The following is an 8,040-nucleotide window of genomic DNA, read 5'->3' as shown; positions in this document are numbered from 1 at the left end:
ATAACAAATGTTTAAATATTTAGATTTAGCAAAAAGTTTGTTCTTTTAGAGGGAGCTCTTGAAGATTCCAACACCATTACATTTCAGTAAAATCAACCCAAAATACCTACAATATAGCACATAGAGAGGAGGTTGGTTAAATGATCTGCAGTAGCAAATGTCATTGGCATGAGAGTATCAGCAGAACCTCAGTGAGAAGTTTCGGGTTATAACGGCTGCAATTATAGCCACACCGCTGGTTACAGATCCAGAAGCATGATGGAAACAGGTGATGCCAGTCAGCGAATCCAAGCTGCATTAAGATGGTCCACAGAGTCGTCCTGTACTCATATTCTGGTTTGGATCTTAAAAGCCATTTGCAGTTTCCAGAAAACATTCCACCCAACTTTGTATTTTTTTCAGTTGAGTTCACTTCACTCATGTCTACGAAAATAAATATATATTTTTACTCACCAGCTCTGACTATTAGCAGGCCTCGTGCTTCCTCTCTGGTAACACCTGTAGAACTAACACCAGGTAACAAAATAACAGATACATTATATCAAGTGTGACGTTAGTTAATTACAAATTATACATGTATCAGTATATTCTGTAGTTTGAAATGTACTTCTGTTGATTCACCAGGTTGGACTGCTGGTACGCCAAGTAATACTGGTGGTTCCACTTCTACTTCTCTAACACCAGAAAAACCAACATCGGGTGACATGATTATTCTGTGTATGCTCAGTGATTTACTCTGACTCATCAGAAAATGTTGATTATACAATATATTCACGTTTGTAAAAAGTGATTACTCTGAATTTCAGTCCAAGTGCAGACTGAAGCGATGGTTGATTGGTTACTCTGAAAGTGTGAGATGATGTGCAGTTGCTTATGCGTATGTGAAGTTAGCCTTCCTAGTGTGCAGATGTTAGCCTGCATTGTTCAAGTAAAATCAAATTGTTATCAGCATATGACATCGCTGTGCTGCTTAATATCTGTACTCCTAGTACAAAAGAAGACAACATTAAGGTTAACGTGTTTTTGTGCCTTGAAGAAACAGACTCTTCACTACTGATGGTTAAAATACTGTAGTTATGGACAGTACATGTCTTCCTGCTTGTTGATGTTGTGAGTAGCAGTACTGACACATGTTTATGTATATGTTGTTTCAAAGCAGAAAAGTGGATATGGAAGTTTGTAGTAGTTGCAGCTGGTTGTGGAGTAATTGTGGGCATCATCTTGTTGGTTTCTGCAGTTCTCTGGAACAAAAGAAGAGTTGGTGAGAACTATGTTGACATGTTTCTCTGATAAAGTCAAAAGTGTAGAATTTCATGAAAAAAATATTTCAATCATTTTTTCATCTAATTATTAAATGTACGGTACATAAGCTCTAGAGCTCTTGCATTTTCACAACAATTGCATCTTAAGATTTACTGTAGAGGGTTTAATAACTACCAAAAAAGCTGCTGTTATCACAGACACTAGTCAAGGAATTGGCCATTTATAGGAAATGTTTATATTGGCTAGTTAGATTTGGGATCTTAGATAAGATTTAGATTAAAAAGGTTGTGCTCTAAGAGGGAGCTTTTAAAGAATCCAACATCATTACATTTCAGTTAAAACAACCGAAAATACCTAAAATATACTGCATACAGATGAGGTTGGTGAAAGGAGCAGCAGCATCACACGTTAAAACCAACAGCCTGCATAAAGCAATTGTGGACCTGCATCTCAAACTGAAAGTAAACCACATGTGTGGTAAAGCACCACTGCGCTGAGACAAAAATAATCTTCTTTGCTTGACTCTGACACTGTTATTCACATGTGAGCAAAATATTGTTTAAGAAGAGATGGTATAGACTTATTATTTTGTTTTGGCTTACAGATTAGCTTGAAAGTGTAATACTGTCCAAGATACACACAATTATGACAAGCATATCTTGGCCATCAAATTATTGAATACTGTCAGCTGGACTGAAGACTTGTTTTTATTCAGAGAAACATATTATTTGATATACAGAGTGTGCAAAAAAACCTCCAAACTTCATGGGAAACAATCATCTTACTGTGTGTCTTTTTCTCTAGCAGGTTCTGAGGAAGTGAAAAAGCAAGAGCCTCAAAATGAGAATGTGAGTGAATGAGGGACCATATATTTAACACAGTTGTCAAATATATTAATATATGTTACACTTGTTTTTTTCTTTTCCCAGTCTGACACATACCATTTGTACTGCACCATCTCTGAGGAGCGAGTTGTTTTATCCCTGAAGGGTATAGTGTACAGCACCGCACAGCCACACTGAAACACGTACTGTTTTATACTGTAAAGTGAAAGAGAAAGCAGACAGCCTAAAGAACTGTTGGAAATGTAAATTGCTTTAAACTTGACTAGTTACTGTAATTGCTTTGTCATGTGATTTCTGTTTAATGTTGATCATATTTTTTGTAACTGGATATAGACTTCTGTGACTATGCACTATAAATAATAATCTACATGCATTTACAACTTACTTCTACTGCAGATACACTGTTTATTTTTCATATCATCAAGATTATCATCATCGGTGTGTGACTGTCCTCTATGTAGGGTCTAGGGGTATCCCTGACTAAGGATTTATGTAGTTGGATACGAATTGTTAAGGAATTCCTATAGGTAACTAATCATCGAATCATGCGGTGTGTGCGTGTCTTAAGCCCCCCAAAATAATAAAAAGAAAAACAATAATTAGATTTAGCATGGATGCTGTTAGGCCTATTTTAAGGGGGCTGAAGCGACCCTAAAAAGAAAAACAATAATTAGATTTAGAATTCTCAACAAAGACAAGCAAGAATTTTGATTAATACGACAGAATAATACAAATTATATTTGTATTATAATAATCAGGCAGGAGATTGGCAGGGCAGCTGATTGAGCTGAGGGAGCTGGTGTGATTGAGGTCAGTAGTGGTGTACAGGTCTAAGGAAATGTGGGGTGTTTTTAATTTCTTCTAACATTATTTCATGATATTTTTTAGATATGCTATATTCTGACCAACTTAACTTTCTGCATTCAATGGCTGTAATAAATTAAATAAATATGTAAATATTTTCTAAATGTATTCTAGGCTATACATAAGCATATACCCACAGAGATATACACACATGGAAATATAATAAAATGAAAGTAATCATAATACGTGCATCCATACAGTAATCGTTACTCCAAATCAGAAAAAAGTGATTTAGTGCCATGTGTAAAAGGCCTGCTATAAACAGCAGTGCTATAGAAAAAAAAAGGCTATTCAAAATGCTACTGCAAGCTGGTAACAGATATTACCTTTCTAAACCAACAGCTAGGCCTGAAACATCTGCATCAGTGCCTGTTTTATTGAGGCAAGATCACAACATCCTGACAGACACAAATCGAATTGCTGTGTAATGTTCCAATAAAATAAAGCCATACAAATAGCATAAAGAGTAGCAGCACATAAAAGCACAAGTGCTATATCTAAGTTTGGAAACACTGATTGTAGTTTCCGTCCTCTTATAAGTTGCAGAAGTGACCTTGCTGAGGTGTCTTCATTTCTTTAAAAAATTCTCTGATTTGTCCAATTTCGTCACAAAATCGTCCACCAGATCACCTGCATATTTCTTCTGGAGATTAGCCTCTTGTGTATGAAGTTCTTGTACGGAGATAGATGGAATGTTGTTCAAAATTAAAAATGTCTGCTGAATACCTTTGTAGGAGTATTACCTTTGTTCTGCAACAAGTTGATGTATGACAGGGATAAAAACAGATACTTTGAACTTGTCTCGGCCTGATTGCTCACACTCCAGTTCAGCAGATTCATCTGCCTGTTTTTTGTTTTTTCTGTGCCTCTGTGTGTCCGCTTTGTGGTGTTACTTGGGACAAAGTTGGAGACATGTTTTTTAATTCAATCTCAAAGTTGTCAAAATCTTCACATAGGCTGGCCACATAATCCCCCAATGAGCTGATCAAATAAACAGCATTACATAAATCCAATGCAACTGCCTGTAGAGCCATACTTGTCTTGTGAAAACATTGCAGGATTTTGTTCCACATTTACACAGTAAGGCACTCTCTAGTTTTTCCATTTTCGTGTCCTGCCTTCATCCCTAGCATTAAGTTTTTGGTTTAAGTCATCACCTAACTTTTGCAGTGACTTTTGAATTGAGTTTGTTGCTAGCGCGTGTCCTGACCAACTAGTACCTGAAAGACTTTTCAAAGTCTCTATTCTGTGGTTGTCATTAGGCTCTAAACCTGCTTTAATTGTCTGGCTGTGGGATGTGGATTTAAAGGGAAATTCCTCTGTCTCAAGGGAGCAGTTAGCACTGTTTAGACCCACTAAATTGACCCTTCGCTAAGCCCCACCCCCCTTAGTTACTGGTGCTAAGTCCGACTAAGTCCGACTGTCGGCGCTGCCACTGTCTATTACTGCACTCCCTGGAGAAATATTGTCAAATTTTTTGGGAAAATCTATCTCAGAAAGAAGCAGATACAGTAGTTTTGCAGTTGCATTATACATTTGTATTCAGGCTGTCAAACTGACGTGAAAAAAATTAAAGCTAGAAGCTAAATCGCTGGAGTGGTGGCGGTGCGCATAGATAAGATACTTGCCTTTGGTGTGGGAGACCTGGGTTCAATTCCCCCTGTGAGAAATACAGGCAGTCAATGGACATAAAGTTATTACTGTGATGTAGAGACAGAGGTCAATTAAAATTTTAAGACTTAATGGACGAAAGATATTTTTGTTACAGATTAATAACTCACCACTCTGAAACTCTTGCTCCAGCCAAGCTGATCAGCAACATGTACAGCTGAAAATCATGTATGCTTCTCATTGACCCGCCCTTCTCTGCTTCTGATTGGCTAGTAGTCCTTAACTAGAAACTGCGCATGTGCGACTCCCAAAAAAGGTCAGTTAAGAGACAAGATGTATCACTCCATAGCTAAAACGAAGCCTCAACACAGGGTGAAAAGAGGAGCTGCAGCAATGTGCAGTATGAAAAAAAAAAGGTGTTTTTTTGAAAATTAAACCATGTAAACCTGTTCTGGTACAACCCCTAAATAATTTGATCAGATTTTGAACCTGAAAATGAACATAATACCACCTCTTTAAGGATCAACACTGTTCCTGTACAGCTGGGTAGGCCTCTATTCATTATTACAATCATTAAAAAGCAGATAGGGCTTTATTGAGTTACATTCAGTAGGAAGTTAACTAGCATTCTCTAACTAACATTACATTAGGAACAATCACAGCTGACATTTCTCTGTTTTTTTTAGGTTTTGGATAGAGAATATAAACCGTACTTCTCATATCAACCTCTCTGGGTAGCGACTGTAACTATGACAAGTTCCCCAGGAACAGTGTTTGACCATATCTTAGAAAAATACGGCCAAAAAAAGCTAGAAAACGACTTTTTGCATTAGACTCAATGGAGTGCATCCATGAAAGTGTCAGACCTTAGTTAGAGCGAGTCCTATACTGTGCTGTGATTGGCCAGCTGTGTGTTCAGGGCGTGGCTTAGGCCCCATCCACACTACTGGGTTTTTTAATTAAAACGGAGAACTTTTACTACGTTTGCACCTCTCGTCCAGACTACAACGTCAAAAACGAAGACCTAAAACAGAGAAGTTTGGAAACGCTGCCGACCCTGTTTTGCATTTCAAAACTCCACTGTCACCTCACAGCAAGAAGGTCGTGGGTTCAAACCCCGGCCTTTCTGTGTGGAGTTTGCATGTTCTCCCCGTGGGTTCTCTCCGGGTGCTCCGGCTTCCTCCCACCATCCAAAGACATGCGGACTAGGCTGATTGGTGACCCTAAATTGTCCTTAGGTGTGAGTTTGAGCGTGAGTGGTTGTTCGTCTATGTGTGGCCCTGTGATGGACTGGCGACCTGTCCAGGGTGTACCCTGCCTTGCTCCCGATGTCAGCTGGGATTGGCTCCAGCTCCCCCACGACCCTGTACGCAGGATAAGTGGTTGATGATGGATGGATGGATGAACAGGGCAAAACAGAGAACTTTTGAAACGATGACGCAGCTCACGTTCATCTCTCTGATTGGGTTATAAGTCATGCAAAGCAGAAACACAATGCCACTGACCGGGTTTTTGACATGGTATTTTTATTAAAATATTGTGTACCGTGCAAATAACACTTATCTGCCTACACTTGTACTGTGCATGTTGCCGTTTACTTTGCAACGACTCCCTCTGTTTTCTGCCGCCACACGCCCGTGTTACATTCAGTAACAGTCCCAGCTCGTTATTGGTGCAAGGAAAAAAAAAATAAAACTTCTTTGTCTGTATTCATTTATTTAGTCTGTATTCAAATCTTCTGTAACTAGGAATAGACTATCTGCTTCCTGTTTACGCTGGTCTGCACATGCCCAGTGTACCTAAACGTCATTTTAATGTAGACGGAGATTAACTCCAAAACCCATCTAAAATGCTGGTCCCCCAGTAATGCACATGCGAAACAAAACATAGTGCCTTTTGAAGGGGAATAAAGCAACTATTCGCTTGGCACAGTTTCACCATTTGCCAATTTCCTTTTAAACAGGGTTTTGGAAAAGTACCTTTTGGTTGTGTTGTCTCTCTGAGGCAGAGACATCTGTGTCTTTGTTCTGATAAATTTCAGGCCTATTTTAAGTGCTTATATGCTCATCAATTTTATCCAAGCATGCAGGATCCAAGTTATATATAGGGGGATTTGTGGACTCTTGTTCCCTCTCTGTAACAACAGGTGAGGCCGTCACGGAGGGATTTGTAGCCGCTGGTATATGGCTAATTCTCGGGGTGTTGATGGTGGTACAACATACTAGTGTTTCGGATGGTTGAAGTGTTTGACCCTCTGTCTCAAACTCCTTATCTGAGTCACAAGATTGTGAGACATGGTTGTGTTCCCGATTGGGTGGTGTCTTTGCCATTGGTAGAGCTAGCTTATAGCCTAAAACCTCACGTAATGTGCATAATTGGCCATGTGCATGTGCGCCGGAGTCCGTTGCACCTCTCTCATGTCTCATACTGTCTGCGGAACCCGTAACTAGCTCAGGTGAAACCACTTCTGTGATGGAACTCCTTTACTGAGGCTGTGTTCAAAACGGGTAAAAAAGCTATCTCAGAAGGTGTCTAACAGGGCAGCGAGGCATCGAGTGCTGGTTGAAACGGTATTTCGTACATTCTCTCAGACAAGGCTATAAAACGACATCCTTCTTGCACCTTCACTCTTTCCCTTACCATACATTCATCTTTACTGTAACATACACTCACCTAAAGGATTATTAGGAACACCATACTAATACTGTGTTTGACCCCCTTTCGCCTTCAGAACTGCCTTAATTCTACGTAGCATTGATTCAACAAGGTGCTGAAAGCATTCTTTAGAAATGTTGACCCATATTGATAGGATAGCATCTTGCAGTTGATGGAGATTTGTGGGATTCACATCCAGGGCACGAAGCTCCCATTCCACCAAATCCCAAAGATGCCCTATGGGGGTAAGATCTGGTGACTGTGGGGGCCATTTTAGTACAGTGAACTCATTGTCATGTTCAAGAAACCAATTTGAAATGATTCGAGCTTTGTGACATGGTGTATTATCCTGCTGGAAGTAGCCATCAGAGGATGGGTACATGGTGGCCATAAAGGGATGGACATGGTCAGAAACAATGCTCAGGTAGGCCGTGGCATTTAAGCGATGCCCAATTGGCACTAAGGGGCCTAAAGTGTGCCAAGAAAACATCCCCCACACCATTACACCACCACCAGCAGCCTGCACAGTGGTAACAAGGCATGATGGATCCATGTTCTCATTCTGTTTACGCCAAATTCTGACTCTACCATCTGAATGTCTCAACAGAAATCGAGACTCATCAGACCAGGCAACATTTTTCCAGTCTTCAACTGTCCAATTTTGGTGAGCTCTTGCAAATTGTAGCCTCTTTTTCCTATTTGTAGTGGAGATGAGTGGTACCCGGTGGGGTCTTCTGCTGTTGTAGCCCATCCGCCTCAAGGTTGTGCGTGTTGTGGCTTCACAAATGCTTTGCTGCATACC

At 39.9% G+C, this 8,040-nt stretch overlaps 1 long non-coding RNA gene across 2 annotated transcripts in view; it reads right to left on the bottom strand.

The window, feature by feature from the left end:
- The window catches only part of LOC123986750, a 7,232-nt gene extending 2,606 nt beyond the window's left edge, over nt 1-4,626 (bottom strand). The window contains exons 1-3 of one of the 2 annotated variants that reach the window (XR_006828959.1): nt 2,205-4,626; nt 2,049-2,073; nt 608-1,241 (exon numbers count right to left, since the gene is read on the bottom strand). This is a non-coding gene — a long non-coding RNA (uncharacterized LOC123986750). The remainder of the gene's footprint in view (nt 1-607; nt 1,242-2,048; nt 2,074-2,204) is intronic. The other variant, XR_006828961.1, reaches the window with a different exon arrangement.
- Between the last annotated feature and the right edge of the window lie 3,414 nt (nt 4,627-8,040).

The sequence above is a fragment of the Micropterus dolomieu genome, linkage group LG18 (assembly GCF_021292245.1).
Source record: "Micropterus dolomieu isolate WLL.071019.BEF.003 ecotype Adirondacks linkage group LG18, ASM2129224v1, whole genome shotgun sequence".
NCBI lineage: Eukaryota > Metazoa > Chordata > Actinopteri > Centrarchiformes > Centrarchidae > Micropterus > Micropterus dolomieu.
The sequence above is the reverse complement of the archived record's forward strand: the minus strand, read 5'-3'. Positions and strand labels throughout refer to the sequence as shown.